Raw genomic sequence first — 24,960 nt, 5'->3', positions numbered from 1 at the left:
ACGACGGCAGTGCTCTTCCAGCGAACGCAGCAATCACGCACGGTTAACTGACGACAACTGTAAAAAAATCCACTCTCTCACGTTATAGAACGGCGTGCTCCGGACGCATTTCGTGGACACGAACGCCAGCAATGATGAGAGCAAAAGGCGCCTACAAATCCTGTCGTTGCACCACGCACTGTTCTACGGCAATTCACGAAGCAGAAGCTGTTTTCTTTGCAGGCAATGAGTGCAGCCGTCTTCGACACAGGAAACCATTACACGTTTGGCAGCTGTGGGATTGGAACCCACGCCTCCGAAGAGACTGGTGCCTGAAACCAGCGCCTTACACCGCTCGGCCACGCTACCTACACAACACGCGCGTCACAAGAGCTGCATCCTACCCCACGAGAACACACAGCAGCGGCACAAAAATGAGACGCAAAAACTGGCAACGGTGGGATTCGAACCCACGCCTCCGAAGAGACTGGTGCCTAAAACCAGCGCCTTAGACCGCTCGGCCACGTTACCGTTGACCACAACCGGCAAAACGTTTCCTTTGTAGTACAAAGATCACTCCGAAATGTAAGTGTCTTGGCAATCGCTGTGCCGTGTATGTCCACTGCTCTCCCACTGGAAGCGTCTCTTTAGGCCATCCACAACAAGAAAATGCCGTGCCCGCCGTATGGCAGCGACGCCACTTGTCTGTAGCTGTCGTAGTTAAGGAGACAGCAGCTCCTGGATTCGAACCCACGCCTACGAAGAGACTGGTGCCTTAAACCAGTGCCTTAGAGCGCTTTTTTTCGTTGTTTTTTTTCCATGCAGCAGATCCACACATGACGTGGCTCACTGGAGTAGTATGCGACATAGGATGGAAAATACAGTTCCCGCCCGGGATCGAACTGGGGGTCCTTCTGCGTGTGAAGCAGACGCGATAACCGCTACACTACTTTTTTTTTATTTTTGAGCGCTCGGCCACGCTACGTGCGCTGCATTGGGCGCCAGTTTTCCCAGCATTTGTAGAAACAGTGCACGTCACAGCTTCCTGTTCTGCTGGCACTGGTTGCTCATCCATCGCACTTCAAACAACTGCCCTTTTCGACTGCAGAGAGCAGCGGACGTCCGCGCTCTGGGAGGCGACATTACATGTTGGTGATGAAGTGGTAGTACAAACTGCGGCCTGCGGAACACGAGTGAAAAATCAAGAGAGCACTGTAATTTCGAGTACTCGTGCACTATCTCTATAGCAACGGCAGCAAGGCAAAACTTTCAAAAGTGCCGTGACCAGGATTCGAACCTGGGTTATTGCGGCCACAACGCAATGTCCTAACCACTAGACGATCACGGCCACGGAGGCGCCCGCCAAAGCAGCTGGCGGGAATGCAAGTGGTGGTACACAGCAAAGCCCAGCCCACAGTGTCACGCCACAGCAGTGTCAGACACGTTCTCCATCACATGTATACAAACAAATGAACGCGCCTGCGCTGTCAGGACACTAACTACAGTGGTTAGCTGCATTCACCTCCGTGGCAATGTCTTGCAGTCCTCCAAGCCTCTTCGCTACAGGTACGTGGCTCGACAACAAGTGGACACACGCCGCATCTCTCTCGCCGTCGGGTGTTGCCGTGAATCATACTTAACGTAGCTTTCTGAACGCGTCAGCGTAGCGTCAGTCGAGCAAAGTCGACACAAGTCGCATAAGAGGAGCAACAAAAACGCGCATTTCCGGTACCGGGAATCGAACCCGGGCCTCCTGGGTGAGAGCCAGGTATCCTAGCCACTAGACCACACCGGATAACGACGGCAGTGCTCTTCCAGCGAACGCAGCAATCACGCACGGTTAACTGACGACAACTGTAAAAAAATCCACTCTCTCACGTTATAGAACGGCGTGCTCCGGACGCATTTCGTGGACACGAACGCCAGCAATGATGAGAGCAAAAGGCGCCTACAAATCCTGTCGTTGCACCACGCACTGTTCTACGGCAATTCACGAAGCAGAAGCTGTTTTCTTTGCAGGCAATGAGTGCAGCCGTCTTCGACACAGGAAACCATTACACGTTTGGCAGCTGTGGGATTGGAACCCACGCCTCCGAAGAGACTGGTGCCTGAAACCAGCGCCTTACACCGCTCGGCCACGCTACCTACACAACACGCGCGTCACAAGAGCTGCATCCTACCCCACGAGAACACACAGCAGCGGCACAAAAATGAGACGCAAAAACTGGCAACGGTGGGATTCGAACCCACGCCTCCGAAGAGACTGGTGCCTAAAACCAGCGCCTTAGACCGCTCGGCCACGTTACCGTTGGACCACGACCGGCAAAACGTTTCCTTTGTAGTACAAAGATCACTCCGAAATGTAAGTGTCTTGGCAATCGCTGTGCCGTGTATGTCCACTGCTCTCCCACTGGAAGCGTCTCTTTAGGCCATCCACAACAAGAAAATGCCGTGCCCGCCGTATGGGAGCGACGCCACTTGTCTGTAGCTGTCGTAGTTAAGGAGACAGCAGCTCCTGGATTCGAACCCACGCCTACGAAGAGACTGGTGCCTTAAACCAGTGCCTTAGAGCGCTTTTTTTCGTTGTTTTTTTTCCATGCAGCAGATCCACACATGACGTGGCTCACTGGAGTAGTATGCGACATAGGATGGAAAATACAGTTCCCGCCCGGGATCGAACTGGGGGTCCTTCTGCGTGTGAAGCAGACGCGATAACCGCTACACTACTTTTTTTTTATTTTTGAGCGCTCGGCCACGCTACGTGCGCTGCATTGGGCGCCAGTTTTCCCAGCATTTGTAGAAACAGTGCACGTCACAGCTTCCTGTTCTGCTGGCACTGGTTGCTCATCCATCGCACTTCAAACAACTGCCCTTTTCGACTGCAGAGAGCAGCGGACGTCCGCGCTCTGGGAGGCGACATTACATGTTGGTGATGAAGTGGTAGTACAAACTGCGGCCTGCGGAACACGAGTGAAAAATCAAGAGAGCACTGTAATTTCGAGTACTCGTGCACTATCTCTATAGCAACGGCAGCAAGGCAAAACTTTCAAAAGTGCCGTGACCAGGATTCGAACCTGGGTTATTGCGGCCACAACGCAATGTCCTAACCACTAGACGATCACGGCCACGGAGGCGCCCGCCAACGCAGCTGGCGGGAATGCAAGTGGTGGTACACAGCAAAGCCCAGCCCACAGTGTCACGCCACAGCAGTGTCAGACACGTTCTCCATCACATGTATACAAACAAATGAACGCGCCTGCGCTGTCAGGACACTAACTACAGTGGTTAGCTGCATTCACCTCCGTGGCAATGTCTTGCAGTCCTCCAAGCCTCTTCGCTACAGGTACGTGGCTCGACAACAAGTGGACACACGCCGCATCTCTCTCGCCGTCGGGTGTTGCCGTGAATCATACTTAACGTAGCTTTCTGCACGCGTCAGCGTAGCGTCAGTCGAGCAAAGTCGAGACAAGTCGCATAAGAGGAGCAACAAAAACGCGCATTTCCGGTACCGGGAATCGAACCCGGGCCTCCTGGGTGAGAGCCAGGTATCCTAGCCACTAGACCACACCGGATAACGACGGCAGTGCTCTTCCAGCGAACGCAGCAATCACGCACGGTTAACTGACGACAACTGTAAAAAAATCCACTCTCTCACGTTATAGAACGGCGTGCTCCGGACGCATTTCGTGGACACGAACGCCAGCAATGATGAGAGCAAAAGGCGCCTACAAATCCTGTCGTTGCACCACGCACTGTTCTACGGCAATTCACGAAGCAGAAGCTGTTTTCTTTGCAGGCAATGAGTGCAGCCGTCTTCGACACAGGAAACCATTACACGTTTGGCAGCTGTGGGATTGGAACCCACGCCTCCGAAGAGACTGGTGCCTGAAACCAGCGCCTTACACCGCTCGGCCACGCTACCTACACAACACGCGCGTCACAAGAGCTGCATCCTACCCCACGAGAACACACAGCAGCGGCACAAAAATGAGACGCAAAAACTGGCAACGGTGGGATTCGAACCCACGCCTCCGAAGAGACTGGTGCCTAAAACCAGCGCCTTAGACCGCTCGGCCACGTTACCGTTGGACCACGACCGGCAAAACGTTTCCTTTGTAGTACAAAGATCACTCCGAAATGTAAGTGTCTTGGCAATCGCTGTGCCGTGTATGTCCACTGCTCTCCCACTGGAAGCGTCTCTTTAGGCCATCCACAACAAGAAAATGCCGTGCCCGCCGTATGGGAGCGACGCCACTTGTCTGTAGCTGTCGTAGTTAAGGAGACAGCAGCTCCTGGATTCGAACCCACGCCTACGAAGAGACTGGTGCCTTAAACCAGTGCCTTAGAGCGCTTTTTTTCGTTGTTTTTTTTCCATGCAGCAGATCCACACATGACGTGGCTCACTGGAGTAGTATGCGACATAGGATGGAAAATACAGTTCCCGCCCGGGATCGAACTGGGGGTCCTTCTGCGTGTGAAGCAGACGCGATAACCGCTACACTACTTTTTTTTTATTTTTGAGCGCTCGGCCACGCTACGTGCGCTGCATTGGGCGCCAGTTTTCCCAGCATTTGTAGAAACAGTGCACGTCACAGCTTCCTGTTCTGCTGGCACTGGTTGCTCATCCATCGCACTTCAAACAACTGCCCTTTTCGACTGCAGAGAGCAGCGGACGTCCGCGCTCTGGGAGGCGACATTACATGTTGGTGATGAAGTGGTAGTACAAACTGCGGCCTGCGGAACACGAGTGAAAAATCAAGAGAGCACTGTAATTTCGAGTACTCGTGCACTATCTCTATAGCAACGGCAGCAAGGCAAAACTTTCAAAAGTGCCGTGACCAGGATTCGAACCTGGGTTATTGCGGCCACAACGCAATGTCCTAACCACTAGACGATCACGGCCACGGAGGCGCCCGCCAACGCAGCTGGCGGGAATGCAAGTGGTGGTACACAGCAAAGCCCAGCCCACAGTGTCACGCCACAGCAGTGTCAGACACGTTCTCCATCACATGTATACAAACAAATGAACGCGCCTGCGCTGTCAGGACACTAACTACAGTGGTTAGCTGCATTCACCTCCGTGGCAATGTCTTGCAGTCCTCCAAGCCTCTTCGCTACAGGTACGTGGCTCGACAACAAGTGGACACACGCCGCATCTCTCTCGCCGTCGGGTGTTGCCGTGAATCATACTTAACGTAGCTTTCTGCACGCGTCAGCGTAGCGTCAGTCGAGCAAAGTCGAGACAAGTCGCATAAGAGGAGCAACAAAAACGCGCATTTCCGGTACCGGGAATCGAACCCGGGCCTCCTGGGTGAGAGCCAGGTATCCTAGCCACTAGACCACACCGGATAACGACGGCAGTGCTCTTCCAGCGAACGCAGCAATCACGCACGGTTAACTGACGACAACTGTAAAAAAATCCACTCTCTCACGTTATAGAACGGCGTGCTCCGGACGCATTTCGTGGACACGAACGCCAGCAATGATGAGAGCAAAAGGCGCCTACAAATCCTGTCGTTGCACCACGCACTGTTCTACGGCAATTCACGAAGCAGAAGCTGTTTTCTTTGCAGGCAATGAGTGCAGCCGTCTTCGACACAGGAAACCATTACACGTTTGGCAGCTGTGGGATTGGAACCCACGCCTCCGAAGAGACTGGTGCCTGAAACCAGCGCCTTACACCGCTCGGCCACGCTACCTACACAACACGCGCGTCACAAGAGCTGCATCCTACCCCACGAGAACACACAGCAGCGGCACAAAAATGAGACGCAAAAACTGGCAACGGTGGGATTCGAACCCACGCCTCCGAAGAGACTGGTGCCTAAAACCAGCGCCTTAGACCGCTCGGCCACGTTACCGTTGGACCACGACCGGCAAAACGTTTCCTTTGTAGTACAAAGATCACTCCGAAATGTAAGTGTCTTGGCAATCGCTGTGCCGTGTATGTCCACTGCTCTCCCACTGGAAGCGTCTCTTTAGGCCATCCACAACAAGAAAATGCCGTGCCCGCCGTATGGGAGCGACGCCACTTGTCTGTAGCTGTCGTAGTTAAGGAGACAGCAGCTCCTGGATTCGAACCCACGCCTACGAAGAGACTGGTGCCTTAAACCAGTGCCTTAGAGCGCTTTTTTTCGTTGTTTTTTTTCCATGCAGCAGATCCACACATGACGTGGCTCACTGGAGTAGTATGCGACATAGGATGGAAAATACAGTTCCCGCCCGGGATCGAACTGGGGGTCCTTCTGCGTGTGAAGCAGACGCGATAACCGCTACACTACTTTTTTTTTATTTTTGAGCGCTCGGCCACGCTACGTGCGCTGCATTGGGCGCCAGTTTTCCCAGCATTTGTAGAAACAGTGCACGTCACAGCTTCCTGTTCTGCTGGCACTGGTTGCTCATCCATCGCACTTCAAACAACTGCCCTTTTCGACTGCAGAGAGCAGCGGACGTCCGCGCTCTGGGAGGCGACATTACATGTTGGTGATGAAGTGGTAGTACAAACTGCGGCCTGCGGAACACGAGTGAAAAATCAAGAGAGCACTGTAATTTCGAGTACTCGTGCACTATCTCTATAGCAACGGCAGCAAGGCAAAACTTTCAAAAGTGCCGTGACCAGGATTCGAACCTGGGTTATTGCGGCCACAACGCAATGTCCTAACCACTAGACGATCACGGCCACGGAGGCGCCCGCCAACGCAGCTGGCGGGAATGCAAGTGGTGGTACACAGCAAAGCCCAGCCCACAGTGTCACGCCACAGCAGTGTCAGACACGTTCTCCATCACATGTATACAAACAAATGAACGCGCCTGCGCTGTCAGGACACTAACTACAGTGGTTAGCTGCATTCACCTCCGTGGCAATGTCTTGCAGTCCTCCAAGCCTCTTCGCTACAGGTACGTGGCTCGACAACAAGTGGACACACGCCGCATCTCTCTCGCCGTCGGGTGTTGCCGTGAATCATACTTAACGTAGCTTTCTGCACGCGTCAGCGTAGCGTCAGTCGAGCAAAGTCGAGACAAGTCGCATAAGAGGAGCAACAAAAACGCGCATTTCCGGTACCGGGAATCGAACCCGGGCCTCCTGGGTGAGAGCCAGGTATCCTAGCCACTAGACCACACCGGATAACGACGGCAGTGCTCTTCCAGCGAACGCAGCAATCACGCACGGTTAACTGACGACAACTGTAAAAAAATCCACTCTCTCACGTTATAGAACGGCGTGCTCCGGACGCATTTCGTGGACACGAACGCCAGCAATGATGAGAGCAAAAGGCGCCTACAAATCCTGTCGTTGCACCACGCACTGTTCTACGGCAATTCACGAAGCAGAAGCTGTTTTCTTTGCAGGCAATGAGTGCAGCCGTCTTCGACACAGGAAACCATTACACGTTTGGCAGCTGTGGGATTGGAACCCACGCCTCCGAAGAGACTGGTGCCTGAAACCAGCGCCTTACACCGCTCGGCCACGCTACCTACACAACACGCGCGTCACAAGAGCTGCATCCTACCCCACGAGAACACACAGCAGCGGCACAAAAATGAGACGCAAAAACTGGCAACGGTGGGATTCGAACCCACGCCTCCGAAGAGACTGGTGCCTAAAACCAGCGCCTTAGACCGCTCGGCCACGTTACCGTTGGACCACGACCGGCAAAACGTTTCCTTTGTAGTACAAAGATCACTCCGAAATGTAAGTGTCTTGGCAATCGCTGTGCCGTGTATGTCCACTGCTCTCCCACTGGAAGCGTCTCTTTAGGCCATCCACAACAAGAAAATGCCGTGCCCGCCGTATGGGAGCGACGCCACTTGTCTGTAGCTGTCGTAGTTAAGGAGACAGCAGCTCCTGGATTCGAACCCACGCCTACGAAGAGACTGGTGCCTTAAACCAGTGCCTTAGAGCGCTTTTTTTCGTTGTTTTTTTTCCATGCAGCAGATCCACACATGACGTGGCTCACTGGAGTAGTATGCGACATAGGATGGAAAATACAGTTCCCGCCCGGGATCGAACTGGGGGTCCTTCTGCGTGTGAAGCAGACGCGATAACCGCTACACTACTTTTTTTTTATTTTTGAGCGCTCGGCCACGCTACGTGCGCTGCATTGGGCGCCAGTTTTCCCAGCATTTGTAGAAACAGTGCACGTCACAGCTTCCTGTTCTGCTGGCACTGGTTGCTCATCCATCGCACTTCAAACAACTGCCCTTTTCGACTGCAGAGAGCAGCGGACGTCCGCGCTCTGGGAGGCGACATTACATGTTGGTGATGAAGTGGTAGTACAAACTGCGGCCTGCGGAACACGAGTGAAAAATCAAGAGAGCACTGTAATTTCGAGTACTCGTGCACTATCTCTATAGCAACGGCAGCAAGGCAAAACTTTCAAAAGTGCCGTGACCAGGATTCGAACCTGGGTTATTGCGGCCACAACGCAATGTCCTAACCACTAGACGATCACGGCCACGGAGGCGCCCGCCAACGCAGCTGGCGGGAATGCAAGTGGTGGTACACAGCAAAGCCCAGCCCACAGTGTCACGCCACAGCAGTGTCAGACACGTTCTCCATCACATGTATACAAACAAATGAACGCGCCTGCGCTGTCAGGACACTAACTACAGTGGTTAGCTGCATTCACCTCCGTGGCAATGTCTTGCAGTCCTCCAAGCCTCTTCGCTACAGGTACGTGGCTCGACAACAAGTGGACACACGCCGCATCTCTCTCGCCGTCGGGTGTTGCCGTGAATCATACTTAACGTAGCTTTCTGCACGCGTCAGCGTAGCGTCAGTCGAGCAAAGTCGACACAAGTCGCATAAGAGGAGCAACAAAAACGCGCATTTCCGGTACCGGGAATCGAACCCGGGCCTCCTGGGTGAGAGCCAGGTATCCTAGCCACTAGACCACACCGGATAACGACGGCAGTGCTCTTCCAGCGAACGCAGCAATCACGCACGGTTAACTGACGACAACTGTAAAAAAATCCACTCTCTCACGTTATAGAACGGCGTGCTCCGGACGCATTTCGTGGACACGAACGCCAGCAATGATGAGAGCAAAAGGCGCCTACAAATCCTGTCGTTGCACCACGCACTGTTCTACGGCAATTCACGAAGCAGAAGCTGTTTTCTTTGCAGGCAATGAGTGCAGCCGTCTTCGACACAGGAAACCATTACACGTTTGGCAGCTGTGGGATTGGAACCCACGCCTCCGAAGAGACTGGTGCCTGAAACCAGCGCCTTACACCGCTCGGCCACGCTACCTACACAACACGCGCGTCACAAGAGCTGCATCCTACCCCACGAGAACACACAGCAGCGGCACAAAAATGAGACGCAAAAACTGTCAACGGTGGGATTCGAACCCACGCCTCCGAAGAGACTGGTGCCTAAAACCAGCGCCTTAGACCGCTCGGCCACGTTACCGTTGACCACAACCGGCAAAACGTTTCCTTTGTAGTACAAAGATCACTCCGAAATGTAAGTGTCTTGGCAATCGCTGTGCCGTGTATGTCCACTGCTCTCCCACTGGAAGCGTCTCTTTAGGCCATCCACAACAAGAAAATGCCGTGCCCGCCGTATGGCAGCGACGCCACTTGTCTGTAGCTGTCGTAGTTAAGGAGACAGCAGCTCCTGGATTCGAACCCACGCCTACGAAGAGACTGGTGCCTTAAACCAGTGCCTTAGAGCGCTTTTTTTCGTTGTTTTTTTTCCATGCAGCAGATCCACACATGACGTGGCTCACTGGAGTAGTATGCGACATAGGATGGAAAATACAGTTCCCGCCCGGGATCGAACTGGGGGTCCTTCTGCGTGTGAAGCAGACGCGATAACCGCTACACTACTTTTTTTTTATTTTTGAGCGCTCGGCCACGCTACGTGCGCTGCATTGGGCGCCAGTTTTCCCAGCATTTGTAGAAACAGTGCACGTCACAGCTTCCTGTTCTGCTGGCACTGGTTGCTCATCCATCGCACTTCAAACAACTGCCCTTTTCGACTGCAGAGAGCAGCGGACGTCCGCGCTCTGGGAGGCGACATTACATGTTGGTGATGAAGTGGTAGTACAAACTGCGGCCTGCGGAACACGAGTGAAAAATCAAGAGAGCACTGTAATTTCGAGTACTCGTGCACTATCTCTATAGCAACGGCGGCAAGGCAAAACTTTCAAAAGTGCCGTGACCAGGATTCGAACCTGGGTTATTGCGGCCACAACGCAATGTCCTAACCACTAGACGATCACGGCCACGGAGGCGCCCGCCAACGCAGCTGGCGGGAATGCAAGTGGTGGTACACAGCAAAGCCCAGCCCACAGTGTCACGCCACAGCAGTGTCAGACACGTTCTCCATCACATGTATACAAACAAATGAACGCGCCTGCGCTGTCAGGACACTAACTACAGTGGTTAGCTGCATTCACCTCCGTGGCAATGTCTTGCAGTCCTCCAAGCCTCTTCGCTACAGGTACGTGGCTCGACAACAAGTGGACACACGCCGCATCTCTCTCGCCGTCGGGTGTTGCCGTGAATCATACTTAACGTAGCTTTCTGCACGCGTCAGCGTAGCGTCAGTCGAGCAAAGTCGACACAAGTCGCATAAGAGGAGCAACAAAAACGCGCATTTCCGGTACCGGGAATCGAACCCGGGCCTCCTGGGTGAGAGCCAGGTATCCTAGCCACTAGACCACACCGGATAACGACGGCAGTGCTCTTCCAGCGAACGCAGCAATCACGCACGGTTAACTGACGACAACTGTAAAAAAATCCACTCTCTCACGTTATAGAACGGCGTGCTCCGGACGCATTTCGTGGACACGAACGCCAGCAATGATGAGAGCAAAAGGCGCCTACAAATCCTGTCGTTGCACCACGCACTGTTCTACGGCAATTCACGAAGCAGAAGCTGTTTTCTTTGCAGGCAATGAGTGCAGCCGTCTTCGACACAGGAAACCATTACACGTTTGGCAGCTGTGGGATTGGAACCCACGCCTCCGAAGAGACTGGTGCCTGAAACCAGCGCCTTACACCGCTCGGCCACGCTACCTACACAACACGCGCGTCACAAGAGCTGCATCCTACCCCACGAGAACACACAGCAGCGGCACAAAAATGAGACGCAAAAACTGGCAACGGTGGGATTCGAACCCACGCCTCCGAAGAGACTGGTGCCTAAAACCAGCGCCTTAGACCGCTCGGCCACGTTACCGTTGGACCACGACCGGCAAAACGTTTCCTTTGTAGTACAAAGATCACTCCGAAATGTAAGTGTCTTGGCAATCGCTGTGCCGTGTATGTCCACTGCTCTCCCACTGGAAGCGTCTCTTTAGGCCATCCACAACAAGAAAATGCCGTGCCCGCCGTATGGGAGCGACGCCACTTGTCTGTAGCTGTCGTAGTTAAGGAGACAGCAGCTCCTGGATTCGAACCCACGCCTACGAAGAGACTGGTGCCTTAAACCAGTGCCTTAGAGCGCTTTTTTTCGTTGTTTTTTTTCCATGCAGCAGATCCACACATGACGTGGCTCACTGGAGTAGTATGCGACATAGGATGGAAAATACAGTTCCCGCCCGGGATCGAACTGGGGGTCCTTCTGCGTGTGAAGCAGACGCGATAACCGCTACACTACTTTTTTTTTATTTTTGAGCGCTCGGCCACGCTACGTGCGCTGCATTGGGCGCCAGTTTTCCCAGCATTTGTAGAAACAGTGCACGTCACAGCTTCCTGTTCTGCTGGCACTGGTTGCTCATCCATCGCACTTCAAACAACTGCCCTTTTCGACTGCAGAGAGCAGCGGACGTCCGCGCTCTGGGAGGCGACATTACATGTTGGTGATGAAGTGGTAGTACAAACTGCGGCCTGCGGAACACGAGTGAAAAATCAAGAGAGCACTGTAATTTCGAGTACTCGTGCACTATCTCTATAGCAACGGCAGCAAGGCAAAACTTTCAAAAGTGCCGTGACCAGGATTCGAACCTGGGTTATTGCGGCCACAACGCAATGTCCTAACCACTAGACGATCACGGCCACGGAGGCGCCCGCCAACGCAGCTGGCGGGAATGCAAGTGGTGGTACACAGCAAAGCCCAGCCCACAGTGTCACGCCACAGCAGTGTCAGACACGTTCTCCATCACATGTATACAAACAAATGAACGCGCCTGCGCTGTCAGGACACTAACTACAGTGGTTAGCTGCATTCACCTCCGTGGCAATGTCTTGCAGTCCTCCAAGCCTCTTCGCTACAGGTACGTGGCTCGACAACAAGTGGACACACGCCGCATCTCTCTCGCCGTCGGGTGTTGCCGTGAATCATACTTAACGTAGCTTTCTGCACGCGTCAGCGTAGCGTCAGTCGAGCAAAGTCGACACAAGTCGCATAAGAGGAGCAACAAAAACGCGCATTTCCGGTACCGGGAATCGAACCCGGGCCTCCTGGGTGAGAGCCAGGTATCCTAGCCACTAGACCACACCGGATAACGACGGCAGTGCTCTTCCAGCGAACGCAGCAATCACGCACGGTTAACTGACGACAACTGTAAAAAAATCCACTCTCTCACGTTATAGAACGGCGTGCTCCGGACGCATTTCGTGGACACGAACGCCAGCAATGATGAGAGCAAAAGGCGCCTACAAATCCTGTCGTTGCACCACGCACTGTTCTACGGCAATTCACGAAGCAGAAGCTGTTTTCTTTGCAGGCAATGAGTGCAGCCGTCTTCGACACAGGAAACCATTACACGTTTGGCAGCTGTGGGATTGGAACCCACGCCTCCGAAGAGACTGGTGCCTGAAACCAGCGCCTTACACCGCTCGGCCACGCTACCTACACAACACGCGCGTCACAAGAGCTGCATCCTACCCCACGAGAACACACAGCAGCGGCACAAAAATGAGACGCAAAAACTGGCAACGGTGGGATTCGAACCCACGCCTCCGAAGAGACTGGTGCCTAAAACCAGCGCCTTAGACCGCTCGGCCACGTTACCGTTGGACCACGACCGGCAAAACGTTTCCTTTGTAGTACAAAGATCACTCCGAAATGTAAGTGTCTTGGCAATCGCTGTGCCGTGTATGTCCACTGCTCTCCCACTGGAAGCGTCTCTTTAGGCCATCCACAACAAGAAAATGCCGTGCCCGCCGTATGGGAGCGACGCCACTTGTCTGTAGCTGTCGTAGTTAAGGAGACAGCAGCTCCTGGATTCGAACCCACGCCTACGAAGAGACTGGTGCCTTAAACCAGTGCCTTAGAGCGCTTTTTTTCGTTGTTTTTTTTCCATGCAGCAGATCCACACATGACGTGGCTCACTGGAGTAGTATGCGACATAGGATGGAAAATACAGTTCCCGCCCGGGATCGAACTGGGGGTCCTTCTGCGTGTGAAGCAGACGCGATAACCGCTACACTACTTTTTTTTTATTTTTGAGCGCTCGGCCACGCTACGTGCGCTGCATTGGGCGCCAGTTTTCCCAGCATTTGTAGAAACAGTGCACGTCACAGCTTCCTGTTCTGCTGGCACTGGTTGCTCATCCATCGCACTTCAAACAACTGCCCTTTTCGACTGCAGAGAGCAGCGGACGTCCGCGCTCTGGGAGGCGACATTACATGTTGGTGATGAAGTGGTAGTACAAACTGCGGCCTGCGGAACACGAGTGAAAAATCAAGAGAGCACTGTAATTTCGAGTACTCGTGCACTATCTCTATAGCAACGGCAGCAAGGCAAAACTTTCAAAAGTGCCGTGACCAGGATTCGAACCTGGGTTATTGCGGCCACAACGCAATGTCCTAACCACTAGACGATCACGGCCACGGAGGCGCCCGCCAACGCAGCTGGCGGGAATGCAAGTGGTGGTACACAGCAAAGCCCAGCCCACAGTGTCACGCCACAGCAGTGTCAGACACGTTCTCCATCACATGTATACAAACAAATGAACGCGCCTGCGCTGTCAGGACACTAACTACAGTGGTTAGCTGCATTCACCTCCGTGGCAATGTCTTGCAGTCCTCCAAGCCTCTTCGCTACAGGTACGTGGCTCGACAACAAGTGGACACACGCCGCATCTCTCTCGCCGTCGGGTGTTGCCGTGAATCATACTTAACGTAGCTTTCTGCACGCGTCAGCGTAGCGTCAGTCGAGCAAAGTCGACACAAGTCGCATAAGAGGAGCAACAAAAACGCGCATTTCCGGTACCGGGAATCGAACCCGGGCCTCCTGGGTGAGAGCCAGGTATCCTAGCCACTAGACCACACCGGATAACGACGGCAGTGCTCTTCCAGCGAACGCAGCAATCACGCACGGTTAACTGACGACAACTGTAAAAAAATCCACTCTCTCACGTTATAGAACGGCGTGCTCCGGACGCATTTCGTGGACACGAACGCCAGCAATGATGAGAGCAAAAGGCGCCTACAAATCCTGTCGTTGCACCACGCACTGTTCTACGGCAATTCACGAAGCAGAAGCTGTTTTCTTTGCAGGCAATGAGTGCAGCCGTCTTCGACACAGGAAACCATTACACGTTTGGCAGCTGTGGGATTGGAACCCACGCCTCCGAAGAGACTGGTGCCTGAAACCAGCGCCTTACACCGCTCGGCCACGCTACCTACACAACACGCGCGTCACAAGAGCTGCATCCTACCCCACGAGAACACACAGCAGCGGCACAAAAATGAGACGCAAAAACTGTCAACGGTGGGATTCGAACCCACGCCTCCGAAGAGACTGGTGCCTAAAACCAGCGCCTTAGACCGCTCGGCCACGTTACCGTTGACCACAACCGGCAAAACGTTTCCTTTGTAGTACAAAGATCACTCCGAAATGTAAGTGTCTTGGCAATCGCTGTGCCGTGTATGTCCACTGCTCTCCCACTGGAAGCGTCTCTTTAGGCCATCCACAACAAGAAAATGCCGTGCCCGCCGTATGGCAGCGACGCCACTTGTCTGTAGCTGTCGTAGTTAAGGAGACAGCAGCTCCTGGATTCGAACCCACGCCTACGAAGAGACTGGTGCCTTAAACCAGTGCCTTAGAGCGCTTTTTTTCGTTGTTTTTTTTCCATGCAGCAGATCCACACATGACGTGGCTCACTGGAGTAGTATGCGACATAGGATGGAAAATACAGTTCCCGCCCGGGATCGAACTGGGGGTCCTTCTGCGTGTGAAGCAGACGCGATAACCGCTACACTACTTTTTTTTTATTTTTGAGCGCTCGGCCACGCTACGTGCGCTGCATTGGGCGCCAGTTTTCCCAGCATTTGTAGAAACAGTGCACGTCACAGCTTCCTGTTCTGCTGGCACTGGTTGCTCATCCATCGCACTTCAAACAACTGCCCTTTTCGACTGCAGAGAGCAGCGGACGTCCGCGCTCTGGGAGGCGACATTACATGTTGGTGATGAAGTGGTAGTACAAACTGCGGCCTGCGGAACACGAGTGAAAAATCAAGAGAGCACTGTAATTTCGAGTACTCGTGCACTATCTCTATAGCAACGGCGGCAAGGCAAAACTTTCAAAAGTGCCGTGACCAGGATTCGAACCTGGGTTATTGCGGCCACAACGCAATGTCCTAACCACTAGACGATCACGGCCACGGAGGCGCCCGCCAACGCAGCTGGCGGGAATGCAAGTGGTGGTACACAGCAAAGCCCAGCCCACAGTGTCACGCCACAGCAGTGTCAGACACGTTCTCCATCACATGTATACAAACAAATGAACGCGCCTGCGCTGTCAGGACACTAACTACAGTGGTTAGCTGCATTCACCTCCGTGGCAATGTCTTGCAGTCCTCCAAGCCTCTTCGCTACAGGTACGTGGCTCGACAACAAGTGGACACACGCCGCATCTCTCTCGCCGTCGGGTGTTGCCGTGAATCATACTTAACGTAGCTTTCTGCACGCGTCAGCGTAGCGTCAGTCGAGCAAAGTCGACACAAGTCGCATAAGAGGAGCAACAAAAACGCGCATTTCCGGTACCGGGAATCGAACCCGGGCCTCCTGGGTGAGAGCCAGGTATCCTAGCCACTAGACCACACCGGATAACGACGGCAGTGCTCTTCCAGCGAACGCAGCAATCACGCACGGTTAACTGACGACAACTGTAAAAAAATCCACTCTCTCACGTTATAGAACGGCGTGCTCCGGACGCATTTCGTGGACACGAACGCCAGCAATGATGAGAGCAAAAGGCGCCTACAAATCCTGTCGTTGCACCACGCACTGTTCTACGGCAATTCACGAAGCAGAAGCTGTTTTCTTTGCAGGCAATGAGTGCAGCCGTCTTCGACACAGGAAACCATTACACGTTTGGCAGCTGTGGGATTGGAACCCACGCCTCCGAAGAGACTGGTGCCTGAAACCAGCGCCTTACACCGCTCGGCCACGCTACCTACACAACACGCGCGTCACAAGAGCTGCATCCTACCCCACGAGAACACACAGCAGCGGCACAAAAATGAGACGCAAAAACTGGCAACGGTGGGATTCGAACCCACGCCTCCGAAGAGACTGGTGCCTAAAACCAGCGCCTTAGACCGCTCGGCCACGTTACCGTTGGACCACGACCGGCAAAACGTTTCCTTTGTAGTACAAAGATCACTCCGAAATGTAAGTGTCTTGGCAATCGCTGTGCCGTGTATGTCCACTGCTCTCCCACTGGAAGCGTCTCTTTAGGCCATCCACAACAAGAAAATGCCGTGCCCGCCGTATGGGAGCGACGCCACTTGTCTGTAGCTGTCGTAGTTAAGGAGACAGCAGCTCCTGGATTCGAACCCACGCCTACGAAGAGACTGGTGCCTTAAACCAGTGCCTTAGAGCGCTTTTTTTCGTTGTTTTTTTTCCATGCAGCAGATCCACACATGACGTGGCTCACTGGAGTAGTATGCGACATAGGATGGAAAATACAGTTCCCGCCCGGGATCGAACTGGGGGTCCTTCTGCGTGTGAAGCAGACGCGATAACCGCTACACTACTTTTTTTTTATTTTTGAGCGCTCGGCCACGCTACGTGCGCTGCATTGGGCGCCAGTTTTCCCAGCATTTGTAGAAACAGTGCACGTCACAGCTTCCTGTTCTGCTGGCACTGGTTGCTCATCCATCGCACTTCAAACAACTGCCCTTTTCGACTGCAGAGAGCAGCGGACGTCCGCGCTCTGGGAGGCGACATTACATGTTGGTGATGAAGTGGTAGTACAAACTGCGGCCTGCGGAACACGAGTGAAAAATCAAGAGAGCACTGTAATTTCGAGTACTCGTGCACTATCTCTATAGCAACGGCAGCAAGGCAAAACTTTCAAAAGTGCCGTGACCAGGATTCGAACCTGGGTTATTGCGGCCACAACGCAATGTCCTAACCACTAGACGATCACGGCCACGGAGGCGCCCGCCAACGCAGCTGGCGGGAATGCAAGTGGTGGTACACAGCAAAGCCCAGCCCACAGTGTCACGCCACAGCAGTGTCAGACACGTTCTCCATCACATGTATACAAACAAATGAACGCGCCTGCGCTGTCAGGACACTAACTACAGTGGTTAGCTGCATTCACCTCCGTGGCAATGTCTTGCAGTCCTCCAAGCCTCTTCGCTACAGGTACGTGGCTCGACAACAAGTGGACACACGCCGCATCTCTCTCGCCGTCGGGTGTTGCCGTGAATCATACTTAACGTAGCTTTCTGCACGCGTCAGCGTAGCGTCAGTCGAGCAAAGTCGACACAAGTCGCATAAGAGGAGCAACAAAAACGCGCATTTCCGGTACCGGGAATCGAACCCGGGCCTCCTGGGTGAGAGCCAGGTATCCTAGCCACTAGACCACACCGGATAACGACGGCAGTGCTCTTCCAGCGAACGCAGCAATCACGCACGGTTAACTGACGACAACTGTAAAAAAATCCACTCTCTCACGTTATAGAACGGCGTGCTCCGGACGCATTTCGTGGACACGAACGCCAGCAATGATGAGAGCAAAAGGCGCCTACAAATCCTGTCGTTGCACCACGCACTGTTCTACGGCAATTCACGAAGCAGAAGCTGTTTTCTTTGCAGGCAATGAGTGCAGCCGTCTTCGACACAGGAAACCATTACACGTTTGGCAGCTGTGGGATTGGAACCCACGCCTCCGAAGAGACTGGTGCCTGAAACCAGCGCCTTACACCGCTCGGCCACGCTACCTACACAACACGCGCGTCACAAGAGCTGCATCCTACCCCACGAGAACACACAGCAGCGGCACAAAAATGAGACGCAAAAACTGGCAACGGTGGGATTCGAACCCACGCCTCCGAAGAGACTGGTGCCTAAAACCAGCGCCTTAGACCGCTCGGCCACGTTACCGTTGGACCACGACCGGCAAAACGTTTCCTTTGTAGTACAAAGATCACTCCGAAATGTAAGTGTCTTGGCAATCGCTGTGCCGTGTATGTCCACTGCTCTCCCACTGGAAGCGTCTCTTTAGGCCATCCACAACAAGAAAATGCCGTGCCCGCCGTATGGGAGCGACGCCACTTGTCTGTAGCTGTCGTAGTTAAGGAGACAGCAGCTCCTGGATTCGAACCCACGCCTACGAAGAGACTGGTGCCTTAAACCAGTGCCTTAGAGCGCTTTTTTTCGTTGTTTTTTTTCCATGCAGCAGATCCACACATGACGTGGCTCACTGGAGTAGTATGCGACATAGGATGGAAAATACAGTTCCCGCCCGGGATCGAACTGGGGGTCCTTCTGCGTGTGAAGCAGACGCGATAACCGCTACACTACTTTTTTTTTATTTTTGAGCGCTCGGCCACGCTACGTGCGCTGCATTGGGCGCCAGTTTTCCCAGCATTTGTAGAAACAGTGCACGTCACAGCTTCCTGTTCTGCTGGCACTGGTTGCTCATCCATCGCACTTCAAACAACTGCCCTTTTCGACTGCAGAGAGCAGCGGACGTCCGCGCTCTGGGAGGCGACATTACATGTTGGTGATGAAGTGGTAGTACAAACTGCGGCCTGCGGAACACGAGTGAAAAATCAAGAGAGCACTGTAATTTCGAGTACTCGTGCACTATCTCTATAGCAACGGCAGCAAGGCAAAACTTTCAAAAGTGCCGTGACCAGGATTCGAACCTGGGTTATTGCGGCCACAACGCAATGTCCTAACCACTAGACGATCACGGCCACGGAGGCGCCCGCCAACGCAGCTGGCGGGAATGCAAGTGGTGGTACACAGCAAAGCCCAGCCCACAGTGTCACGCCACAGCAGTGTCAGACACGTTCTCCATCACATGTATACAAACAAATGAACGCGCCTGCGCTGTCAGGACACTAACTACAGTGGTTAGCTGCATTCACCTCCGTGGCAATGTCTTGCAGTCCTCCAAGCCTCTTCGCTACAGGTACGTGGCTCGACAACAAGTGGACACACGCCGCATCTCTCTCGCCGTCGGGTGTTGCCGTGAATCATACTTAACGTAGCTTTCTGCACGCGTCAGCGTAGCGTCAGTCGAGCAAAGTCGAGACAAGTCGCATAAGAGGAGCAACAAAAACGCGCATTTCCGGTACCGGGAATCGAACCCGGGCCTCCTGGGTGAGAGCCAGGTATCCTAGCCACTAGACCACACCGGATAACGACGGCAGTGCTCTTCCAGCGAACGCAGCAATCACGCACGGTTAACTGACGACAACTGTAAAAAAATCCACTCTCTCACGTTATAGAACGGCGTGCTCCGGACGCATTTCGTGGACACGAACGCCAGCAATGATGAGAGCAAAAGGCGCCTACAAATCCTGTCGTTGCACCACGCACTGTTCTACGGCAATTCACGAAGCAGAAGCTGTTTTCTTTGCAGGCAATGAGTGCAGCCGTCTTCGACACAGGAAACCATTACACGTTTGGCAGCTGTGGGATTGGAACCCACGCCTCCGAAGAGACTGGTGCCTGAAACCAGCGCCTTACACCGCTCGGCCACGCTACCTACACAACACGCGCGTCACAAGAGCTGCATCCTACCCCACGAGAACACACAGCAGCGGCACAAAAATGAGACGCAAAAACTGGCAACGGTGGGATTCGAACCCACGCCTCCGAAGAGACTGGTGCCTAAAACCAGCGCCTTAGACCGCTCGGCCACGTTACCGTTGGACCACGACCGGCAAAACGTTTCCTTTGTAGTACAAAGATCACTCCGAAATGTAAGTGTCTTGGCAATCGCTGTGCCGTGTATGTCCACTGCTCTCCCACTGGAAGCGTCTCTTTAGGCCATCCACAACAAGAAAATGCCGTGCCCGCCGTATGGGAGCGACGCCACTTGTCTGTAGCTGTCGTAGTTAAGGAGACAGCAGCTCCTGGATTCGAACCCACGCCTACGAAGAGACTGGTGCCTTAAACCAGTGCCTTAGAGCGCTTTTTTTCGTTGTTTTTTTTCCATGCAGCAGATCCACACATGACGTGGCTCACTGGAGTAGTATGCGACATAGGATGGAAAATACAGTTCCCGCCCGGGATCGAACTGGGGGTCCTTCTGCGTGTGAAGCAGACGCGATAACCGCTACACTACTTTTTTTTTATTTTTGAGCGCTCGGCCACGCTACGTGCGCTGCATTGGGCGCCAGTTTTCCCAGCATTTGTAGAAACAGTGCACGTCACAGCTTCCTGTTCTGCTGGCACTGGTTGCTCATCCATCGCACTTCAAACAACTGCCCTTTTCGACTGCAGAGAGCAGCGGACGTCCGCGCTCTGGGAGGCGACATTACATGTTGGTGATGAAGTGGTAGTACAAACTGCGGCCTGCGGAACACGAGTGAAAAATCAAGAGAGCACTGTAATTTCGAGTACTCGTGCACTATCTCTATAGCAACGGCAGCAAGGCAAAACTTTCAAAAGTGCCGTGACCAGGATTCGAACCTGGGTTATTGCGGCCACAACGCAATGTCCTAACCACTAGACGATCACGGCCACGGAGGCGCCCGCCAAAGCAGCTGGCGGGAATGCAAGTGGTGGTACACAGCAAAGCCCAGCCCACAGTGTCACGCCACAGCAGTGTCAGACACGTTCTCCATCACATGTATACAAACAAATGAACGCGCCTGCGCTGTCAGGACACTAACTACAGTGGTTAGCTGCATTCACCTCCGTGGCAATGTCTTGCAGTCCTCCAAGCCTCTTCGCTACAGGTACGTGGCTCGACAACAAGTGGACACACGCCGCATCTCTCTCGCCGTCGGGTGTTGCCGTGAATCATACTTAACGTAGCTTTCTGCACGCGTCAGCGTAGCGTCAGTCGAGCAAAGTCGAGACAAGTCGCATAAGAGGAGCAACAAAAACGCGCATTTCCGGTACCGGGAATCGAACCCGGGCCTCCTGGGTGAGAGCCAGGTATCCTAGCCACTAGACCACACCGGATAACGACGGCAGTGCTCTTCCAGCGAACGCAGCAATCACGCACGGTTAACTGACGACAACTGTAAAAAAATCCACTCTCTCACGTTATAGAACGGCGTGCTCCGGACGCATTTCGTGGACACGAACGCCAGCAATGATGAGAGCAAAAGGCGCCTACAAATCCTGTCGTTGCACCACGCACTGTTCTACGGCAATTCACGAAGCAGAAGCTGTTTTCTTTGCAGGCAATGAGTGCAGCCGTCTTCGACACAGGAAACCATTACACGTTTGGCAGCTGTGGGATTGGAACCCACGCCTCCGAAGAGACTGGTGCCTGAAACCAGCGCCTTACACCGCTCGGCCACGCTACCTACACAACACGCGCGTCACAAGAGCTGCATCCTACCCCACGAGAACACACAGCAGCGGCACAAAAATGAGACGCAAAAACTGGCAACGGTGGGATTCGAACCCACGCCTCCGAAGAGACTGGTGCCTAAAACCAGCGCCTTAGACCGCTCGGCCACGTTACCGTTGGACCACGACCGGCAAAACGTTTCCTTTGTAGTACAAAGATCACTCCGAAATGTAAGTGTCTTGGCAATCGCTGTGCCGTGTATGTCCACTGCTCTCCCACTGGAAGCGTCTCTTTAGGCCATCCACAACAAGAAAATGCCGTGCCCGCCGTATGGGAGCGACGCCACTTGTCTGTAGCTGTCGTAGTTAAGGAGACAGCAGCTCCTGGATTCGAACCCACGCCTACGAAGAGACTGGTGCCTTAAACCAGTGCCTTAGAGCGCTTTTTTTCGTTGTTTTTTTTCCATGCAGCAGATCCACACATGACGTGGCTCACTGGAGTAGTATGCGACATAGGATGGAAAATACAGTTCCCGCCCGGGATCGAACTGGGGGTCCTTCTGCGTGTGAAGCAGACGCGATAACCGCTACACTACTTTTTTTTTATTTTTGAGCGCTCGGCCACGCTACGTGCGCTGCATTGGGCGCCAGTTTTCCCAGCATTTGTAGAAACAGTGCACGTCACAGCTTCCTGTTCTGCTGGCACTGGTTGCTCATCCATCGCACTTCAAACAACTGCCCTTTTCGACTGCAGAGAGCAGCGGACGTCCGCGCTCTGGGAGGCGACATTACATGTTGGTGATGAAGTGGTAGTACAAACTGCGGCCTGCGGAACACGAGTGAAAAATCAAGAGAGCACTGTAATTTCGAGTACTCGTGCACTATCTCTATAGCAACGGCAGCAAGGCAAAACTTTCAAAAGTGCCGTGACCAGGATTCGAACCTGGGTTATTGCGGCCACAACGCAATGTCCTAACCACTAGACGATCACGGCCACGGAGGCGCCCGCCAAAGCAGCTGGCGGGAATGCAAGTGGTGGTACACAGCAAAGCCCAGCCCACAGTGTCACGCCACAGCAGTGTCAGACACGTTCTCCATCACATGTATACAAACAAATGAACGCGCCTGCGCTGTCAGGACACTAACTACAGTGGTTAGCTGCATTCACCTCCGTGGCAATGTCTTGCAGTCCTCCAAGCCTCTTCGCTACAGGTACGTGGCTCGACAACAAGTGGACACACGCCGCATCTCTCTCGCCGTCGGGTGTTGCCGTGAATCATACTTAACGTAGCTTTCTGCACGCGTCAGCGTAGCGTCAGTCGAGCAAAGTCGAGACAAGTCGCATAAGAGGAGCAACAAAAACGCGCATTTCCGGTACCGGGAATCGAACCCGGGCCTCCTGGGTGAGAGCCAGGTATCCTAGCCACTAGACCACACCGGATAACGACGGCAGTGCTCTTCCAGCGAACGCAGCAATCACGCACGGTTAACTGACGACAACTGTAAAAAAATCCACTCTCTCACGTTATAGAACGGCGTGCTCCGGACGCATTTCGTGGACACGAACGCCAGCAATGATGAGAGCAAAAGGCGCCTACAAATCCTGTCGTTGCACCACGCACTGTTCTACGGCAATTCACGAAGCAGAAGCTGTTTTCTTTGCAGGCAATGAGTGCAGCCGTCTTCGACACAGGAAACCATTACACGTTTGGCAGCTGTGGGATTGGAACCCACGCCTCCGAAGAGACTGGTGCCTGAAACCAGCGCCTTACACCGCTCGGCCACGCTACCTACACAACACGCGCGTCACAAGAGCTGCATCCTACCCCACGAGAACACACAGCAGCGGCACAAAAATGAGACGCAAAAACTGGCAACGGTGGGATTCGAACCCACGCCTCCGAAGAGACTGGTGCCTAAAACCAGCGCCTTAGACCGCTCGGCCACGTTACCGTTGGACCACGACCGGCAAAACGTTTCCTTTGTAGTACAAAGATCACTCCGAAATGTAAGTGTCTTGGCAATCGCTGTGCCGTGTATGTCCACTGCTCTCCCACTGGAAGCGTCTCTTTAGGCCATCCACAACAAGAAAATGCCGTGCCCGCCGTATGGGAGCGACGCCACTTGTCTGTAGCTGTCGTAGTTAAGGAGACAGCAGCTCCTGGATTCGAACCCACGCCTACGAAGAGACTGGTGCCTTAAACCAGTGCCTTAGAGCGCTTTTTTTCGTTGTTTTTTTTCCATGCAGCAGATCCACACATGACGTGGCTCACTGGAGTAGTATGCGACATAGGATGGAAAATACAGTTCCCGCCCGGGATCGAACTGGGGGTCCTTCTGCGTGTGAAGCAGACGCGATAACCGCTACACTACTTTTTTTTTATTTTTGAGCGCTCGGCCACGCTACGTGCGCTGCATTGGGCGCCAGTTTTCCCAGCATTTGTAGAAACAGTGCACGTCACAGCTTCCTGTTCTGCTGGCACTGGTTGCTCATCCATCGCACTTCAAACAACTGCCCTTTTCGACTGCAGAGAGCAGCGGACGTCCGCGCTCTGGGAGGCGACATTACATGTTGGTGATGAAGTGGTAGTACAAACTGCGGCCTGCGGAACACGAGTGAAAAATCAAGAGAGCACTGTAATTTCGAGTACTCGTGCACTATCTCTATAGCAACGGCAGCAAGGCAAAACTTTCAAAAGTGCCGTGACCAGGATTCGAACCTGGGTTATTGCGGCCACAACGCAATGTCCTAACCACTAGACGATCACGGCCACGGAGGCGCCCGCCAAAGCAGCTGGCGGGAATGCAAGTGGTGGTACACAGCAAAGCCCAGCCCACAGTGTCACGCCACAGCAGTGTCAGACACGTTCTCCATCACATGTATACAAACAAATGAACGCGCCTGCGCTGTCAGGACACTAACTACAGTGGTTAGCTGCATTCACCTCCGTGGCAATGTCTTGCAGTCCTCCAAGCCTCTTCGCTACAGGTACGTGGCTCGACAACAAGTGGACACACGCCGCATCTCTCTCGCCGTCGGGTGTTGCCGTGAATCATACTTAACGTAGCTTTCTGCACGCGTCAGCGTAGCGTCAGTCGAGCAAAGTCGAGACAAGTCGCATAAGAGGAGCAACAAAAACGCGCATTTCCGGTACCGGGAATCGAACCCGGGCCTCCTGGGTGAGAGCCAGGTATCCTAGCCACTAGACCACACCGGATAACGACGGCAGTGCTCTTCCAGCGAACGCAGCAATCACGCACGGTTAACTGACGACAACTGTAAAAAAATCCACTCTCTCACGTTA

At 53.6% G+C, this 24,960-nt stretch overlaps 56 non-coding genes across 56 annotated transcripts; all 56 read right to left on the bottom strand.

The window, feature by feature from the left end:
- Positions 1–266: 266 nt before the first annotated feature.
- Trnal-cag (transfer RNA leucine (anticodon CAG)) lies at positions 267–348 on the bottom strand. The gene has a single exon. It is a non-coding gene; the product is annotated as a tRNA-Leu (tRNA).
- An 80-nt stretch (positions 349–428) lies between these two features.
- Positions 429–510, bottom strand: Trnal-uag (transfer RNA leucine (anticodon UAG)). The gene has a single exon. It is a non-coding gene; the product is annotated as a tRNA-Leu (tRNA).
- A 745-nt stretch (positions 511–1,255) lies between these two features.
- Trnah-gug (transfer RNA histidin (anticodon GUG)) lies at positions 1,256–1,327 on the bottom strand. Its single transcript has one exon. It is a non-coding gene; the product is annotated as a tRNA-His (tRNA).
- A 375-nt stretch (positions 1,328–1,702) lies between these two features.
- Trnae-cuc (transfer RNA glutamic acid (anticodon CUC)) lies at positions 1,703–1,774 on the bottom strand. Its single transcript has one exon. It is a non-coding gene; the product is annotated as a tRNA-Glu (tRNA).
- Positions 1,775–2,042: 268 nt separating this feature from the next.
- On the bottom strand, positions 2,043–2,124 carry Trnal-cag (transfer RNA leucine (anticodon CAG)). Its single transcript has one exon. It is a non-coding gene; the product is annotated as a tRNA-Leu (tRNA).
- Positions 2,125–2,204: 80 nt separating this feature from the next.
- On the bottom strand, positions 2,205–2,286 carry Trnal-uag (transfer RNA leucine (anticodon UAG)). The gene has a single exon. It is a non-coding gene; the product is annotated as a tRNA-Leu (tRNA).
- Positions 2,287–3,032: 746 nt separating this feature from the next.
- On the bottom strand, positions 3,033–3,104 carry Trnah-gug (transfer RNA histidin (anticodon GUG)). The gene has a single exon. It is a non-coding gene; the product is annotated as a tRNA-His (tRNA).
- Positions 3,105–3,479: 375 nt separating this feature from the next.
- Positions 3,480–3,551, bottom strand: Trnae-cuc (transfer RNA glutamic acid (anticodon CUC)). The gene has a single exon. It is a non-coding gene; the product is annotated as a tRNA-Glu (tRNA).
- Positions 3,552–3,819: 268 nt separating this feature from the next.
- Trnal-cag (transfer RNA leucine (anticodon CAG)) lies at positions 3,820–3,901 on the bottom strand. The gene has a single exon. It is a non-coding gene; the product is annotated as a tRNA-Leu (tRNA).
- Positions 3,902–3,981: 80 nt separating this feature from the next.
- On the bottom strand, positions 3,982–4,063 carry Trnal-uag (transfer RNA leucine (anticodon UAG)). The gene has a single exon. It is a non-coding gene; the product is annotated as a tRNA-Leu (tRNA).
- Positions 4,064–4,809: 746 nt separating this feature from the next.
- Trnah-gug (transfer RNA histidin (anticodon GUG)) lies at positions 4,810–4,881 on the bottom strand. The gene has a single exon. It is a non-coding gene; the product is annotated as a tRNA-His (tRNA).
- Positions 4,882–5,256: 375 nt separating this feature from the next.
- Trnae-cuc (transfer RNA glutamic acid (anticodon CUC)) lies at positions 5,257–5,328 on the bottom strand. The gene has a single exon. It is a non-coding gene; the product is annotated as a tRNA-Glu (tRNA).
- A 268-nt stretch (positions 5,329–5,596) lies between these two features.
- Positions 5,597–5,678, bottom strand: Trnal-cag (transfer RNA leucine (anticodon CAG)). Its single transcript has one exon. It is a non-coding gene; the product is annotated as a tRNA-Leu (tRNA).
- Positions 5,679–5,758: 80 nt separating this feature from the next.
- Trnal-uag (transfer RNA leucine (anticodon UAG)) lies at positions 5,759–5,840 on the bottom strand. Its single transcript has one exon. It is a non-coding gene; the product is annotated as a tRNA-Leu (tRNA).
- A 746-nt stretch (positions 5,841–6,586) lies between these two features.
- On the bottom strand, positions 6,587–6,658 carry Trnah-gug (transfer RNA histidin (anticodon GUG)). Its single transcript has one exon. It is a non-coding gene; the product is annotated as a tRNA-His (tRNA).
- Positions 6,659–7,033: 375 nt separating this feature from the next.
- Trnae-cuc (transfer RNA glutamic acid (anticodon CUC)) lies at positions 7,034–7,105 on the bottom strand. Its single transcript has one exon. It is a non-coding gene; the product is annotated as a tRNA-Glu (tRNA).
- A 268-nt stretch (positions 7,106–7,373) lies between these two features.
- Trnal-cag (transfer RNA leucine (anticodon CAG)) lies at positions 7,374–7,455 on the bottom strand. Its single transcript has one exon. It is a non-coding gene; the product is annotated as a tRNA-Leu (tRNA).
- Positions 7,456–7,535: 80 nt separating this feature from the next.
- On the bottom strand, positions 7,536–7,617 carry Trnal-uag (transfer RNA leucine (anticodon UAG)). The gene has a single exon. It is a non-coding gene; the product is annotated as a tRNA-Leu (tRNA).
- A 746-nt stretch (positions 7,618–8,363) lies between these two features.
- Trnah-gug (transfer RNA histidin (anticodon GUG)) lies at positions 8,364–8,435 on the bottom strand. The gene has a single exon. It is a non-coding gene; the product is annotated as a tRNA-His (tRNA).
- A 375-nt stretch (positions 8,436–8,810) lies between these two features.
- Positions 8,811–8,882, bottom strand: Trnae-cuc (transfer RNA glutamic acid (anticodon CUC)). The gene has a single exon. It is a non-coding gene; the product is annotated as a tRNA-Glu (tRNA).
- Positions 8,883–9,150: 268 nt separating this feature from the next.
- Trnal-cag (transfer RNA leucine (anticodon CAG)) lies at positions 9,151–9,232 on the bottom strand. The gene has a single exon. It is a non-coding gene; the product is annotated as a tRNA-Leu (tRNA).
- An 80-nt stretch (positions 9,233–9,312) lies between these two features.
- Positions 9,313–9,400, bottom strand: Trnal-uag (transfer RNA leucine (anticodon UAG)). The gene has a single exon. It is a non-coding gene; the product is annotated as a tRNA-Leu (tRNA).
- Positions 9,401–10,139: 739 nt separating this feature from the next.
- On the bottom strand, positions 10,140–10,211 carry Trnah-gug (transfer RNA histidin (anticodon GUG)). The gene has a single exon. It is a non-coding gene; the product is annotated as a tRNA-His (tRNA).
- Positions 10,212–10,586: 375 nt separating this feature from the next.
- On the bottom strand, positions 10,587–10,658 carry Trnae-cuc (transfer RNA glutamic acid (anticodon CUC)). Its single transcript has one exon. It is a non-coding gene; the product is annotated as a tRNA-Glu (tRNA).
- A 268-nt stretch (positions 10,659–10,926) lies between these two features.
- Trnal-cag (transfer RNA leucine (anticodon CAG)) lies at positions 10,927–11,008 on the bottom strand. The gene has a single exon. It is a non-coding gene; the product is annotated as a tRNA-Leu (tRNA).
- An 80-nt stretch (positions 11,009–11,088) lies between these two features.
- On the bottom strand, positions 11,089–11,170 carry Trnal-uag (transfer RNA leucine (anticodon UAG)). The gene has a single exon. It is a non-coding gene; the product is annotated as a tRNA-Leu (tRNA).
- A 746-nt stretch (positions 11,171–11,916) lies between these two features.
- Trnah-gug (transfer RNA histidin (anticodon GUG)) lies at positions 11,917–11,988 on the bottom strand. Its single transcript has one exon. It is a non-coding gene; the product is annotated as a tRNA-His (tRNA).
- Positions 11,989–12,363: 375 nt separating this feature from the next.
- Positions 12,364–12,435, bottom strand: Trnae-cuc (transfer RNA glutamic acid (anticodon CUC)). Its single transcript has one exon. It is a non-coding gene; the product is annotated as a tRNA-Glu (tRNA).
- A 268-nt stretch (positions 12,436–12,703) lies between these two features.
- Trnal-cag (transfer RNA leucine (anticodon CAG)) lies at positions 12,704–12,785 on the bottom strand. Its single transcript has one exon. It is a non-coding gene; the product is annotated as a tRNA-Leu (tRNA).
- An 80-nt stretch (positions 12,786–12,865) lies between these two features.
- Trnal-uag (transfer RNA leucine (anticodon UAG)) lies at positions 12,866–12,947 on the bottom strand. The gene has a single exon. It is a non-coding gene; the product is annotated as a tRNA-Leu (tRNA).
- A 746-nt stretch (positions 12,948–13,693) lies between these two features.
- Positions 13,694–13,765, bottom strand: Trnah-gug (transfer RNA histidin (anticodon GUG)). The gene has a single exon. It is a non-coding gene; the product is annotated as a tRNA-His (tRNA).
- Positions 13,766–14,140: 375 nt separating this feature from the next.
- Positions 14,141–14,212, bottom strand: Trnae-cuc (transfer RNA glutamic acid (anticodon CUC)). Its single transcript has one exon. It is a non-coding gene; the product is annotated as a tRNA-Glu (tRNA).
- A 268-nt stretch (positions 14,213–14,480) lies between these two features.
- On the bottom strand, positions 14,481–14,562 carry Trnal-cag (transfer RNA leucine (anticodon CAG)). The gene has a single exon. It is a non-coding gene; the product is annotated as a tRNA-Leu (tRNA).
- Positions 14,563–14,642: 80 nt separating this feature from the next.
- Positions 14,643–14,730, bottom strand: Trnal-uag (transfer RNA leucine (anticodon UAG)). Its single transcript has one exon. It is a non-coding gene; the product is annotated as a tRNA-Leu (tRNA).
- Positions 14,731–15,469: 739 nt separating this feature from the next.
- Trnah-gug (transfer RNA histidin (anticodon GUG)) lies at positions 15,470–15,541 on the bottom strand. The gene has a single exon. It is a non-coding gene; the product is annotated as a tRNA-His (tRNA).
- A 375-nt stretch (positions 15,542–15,916) lies between these two features.
- On the bottom strand, positions 15,917–15,988 carry Trnae-cuc (transfer RNA glutamic acid (anticodon CUC)). Its single transcript has one exon. It is a non-coding gene; the product is annotated as a tRNA-Glu (tRNA).
- Positions 15,989–16,256: 268 nt separating this feature from the next.
- Trnal-cag (transfer RNA leucine (anticodon CAG)) lies at positions 16,257–16,338 on the bottom strand. Its single transcript has one exon. It is a non-coding gene; the product is annotated as a tRNA-Leu (tRNA).
- An 80-nt stretch (positions 16,339–16,418) lies between these two features.
- Positions 16,419–16,500, bottom strand: Trnal-uag (transfer RNA leucine (anticodon UAG)). Its single transcript has one exon. It is a non-coding gene; the product is annotated as a tRNA-Leu (tRNA).
- A 746-nt stretch (positions 16,501–17,246) lies between these two features.
- Trnah-gug (transfer RNA histidin (anticodon GUG)) lies at positions 17,247–17,318 on the bottom strand. Its single transcript has one exon. It is a non-coding gene; the product is annotated as a tRNA-His (tRNA).
- Positions 17,319–17,693: 375 nt separating this feature from the next.
- On the bottom strand, positions 17,694–17,765 carry Trnae-cuc (transfer RNA glutamic acid (anticodon CUC)). The gene has a single exon. It is a non-coding gene; the product is annotated as a tRNA-Glu (tRNA).
- Positions 17,766–18,033: 268 nt separating this feature from the next.
- Positions 18,034–18,115, bottom strand: Trnal-cag (transfer RNA leucine (anticodon CAG)). The gene has a single exon. It is a non-coding gene; the product is annotated as a tRNA-Leu (tRNA).
- Positions 18,116–18,195: 80 nt separating this feature from the next.
- On the bottom strand, positions 18,196–18,277 carry Trnal-uag (transfer RNA leucine (anticodon UAG)). Its single transcript has one exon. It is a non-coding gene; the product is annotated as a tRNA-Leu (tRNA).
- A 746-nt stretch (positions 18,278–19,023) lies between these two features.
- On the bottom strand, positions 19,024–19,095 carry Trnah-gug (transfer RNA histidin (anticodon GUG)). Its single transcript has one exon. It is a non-coding gene; the product is annotated as a tRNA-His (tRNA).
- Positions 19,096–19,470: 375 nt separating this feature from the next.
- Trnae-cuc (transfer RNA glutamic acid (anticodon CUC)) lies at positions 19,471–19,542 on the bottom strand. Its single transcript has one exon. It is a non-coding gene; the product is annotated as a tRNA-Glu (tRNA).
- Positions 19,543–19,810: 268 nt separating this feature from the next.
- On the bottom strand, positions 19,811–19,892 carry Trnal-cag (transfer RNA leucine (anticodon CAG)). Its single transcript has one exon. It is a non-coding gene; the product is annotated as a tRNA-Leu (tRNA).
- Positions 19,893–19,972: 80 nt separating this feature from the next.
- On the bottom strand, positions 19,973–20,054 carry Trnal-uag (transfer RNA leucine (anticodon UAG)). Its single transcript has one exon. It is a non-coding gene; the product is annotated as a tRNA-Leu (tRNA).
- A 746-nt stretch (positions 20,055–20,800) lies between these two features.
- On the bottom strand, positions 20,801–20,872 carry Trnah-gug (transfer RNA histidin (anticodon GUG)). Its single transcript has one exon. It is a non-coding gene; the product is annotated as a tRNA-His (tRNA).
- A 375-nt stretch (positions 20,873–21,247) lies between these two features.
- On the bottom strand, positions 21,248–21,319 carry Trnae-cuc (transfer RNA glutamic acid (anticodon CUC)). Its single transcript has one exon. It is a non-coding gene; the product is annotated as a tRNA-Glu (tRNA).
- A 268-nt stretch (positions 21,320–21,587) lies between these two features.
- On the bottom strand, positions 21,588–21,669 carry Trnal-cag (transfer RNA leucine (anticodon CAG)). Its single transcript has one exon. It is a non-coding gene; the product is annotated as a tRNA-Leu (tRNA).
- Positions 21,670–21,749: 80 nt separating this feature from the next.
- Positions 21,750–21,831, bottom strand: Trnal-uag (transfer RNA leucine (anticodon UAG)). The gene has a single exon. It is a non-coding gene; the product is annotated as a tRNA-Leu (tRNA).
- A 746-nt stretch (positions 21,832–22,577) lies between these two features.
- Trnah-gug (transfer RNA histidin (anticodon GUG)) lies at positions 22,578–22,649 on the bottom strand. Its single transcript has one exon. It is a non-coding gene; the product is annotated as a tRNA-His (tRNA).
- A 375-nt stretch (positions 22,650–23,024) lies between these two features.
- On the bottom strand, positions 23,025–23,096 carry Trnae-cuc (transfer RNA glutamic acid (anticodon CUC)). Its single transcript has one exon. It is a non-coding gene; the product is annotated as a tRNA-Glu (tRNA).
- A 268-nt stretch (positions 23,097–23,364) lies between these two features.
- Positions 23,365–23,446, bottom strand: Trnal-cag (transfer RNA leucine (anticodon CAG)). Its single transcript has one exon. It is a non-coding gene; the product is annotated as a tRNA-Leu (tRNA).
- An 80-nt stretch (positions 23,447–23,526) lies between these two features.
- Trnal-uag (transfer RNA leucine (anticodon UAG)) lies at positions 23,527–23,608 on the bottom strand. Its single transcript has one exon. It is a non-coding gene; the product is annotated as a tRNA-Leu (tRNA).
- Positions 23,609–24,354: 746 nt separating this feature from the next.
- On the bottom strand, positions 24,355–24,426 carry Trnah-gug (transfer RNA histidin (anticodon GUG)). The gene has a single exon. It is a non-coding gene; the product is annotated as a tRNA-His (tRNA).
- Positions 24,427–24,801: 375 nt separating this feature from the next.
- Trnae-cuc (transfer RNA glutamic acid (anticodon CUC)) lies at positions 24,802–24,873 on the bottom strand. Its single transcript has one exon. It is a non-coding gene; the product is annotated as a tRNA-Glu (tRNA).
- Between the last annotated feature and the right edge of the window lie 87 nt (positions 24,874–24,960).

This window comes from Schistocerca cancellata, unplaced genomic scaffold (genome assembly GCF_023864275.1).
Source record: "Schistocerca cancellata isolate TAMUIC-IGC-003103 unplaced genomic scaffold, iqSchCanc2.1 HiC_scaffold_423, whole genome shotgun sequence".
NCBI classification, from domain to species: domain Eukaryota; kingdom Metazoa; phylum Arthropoda; class Insecta; order Orthoptera; family Acrididae; genus Schistocerca; species Schistocerca cancellata.
Note: the sequence above shows the minus strand (reverse complement) of the source record. Positions and strands in the feature narration are given on the sequence as shown.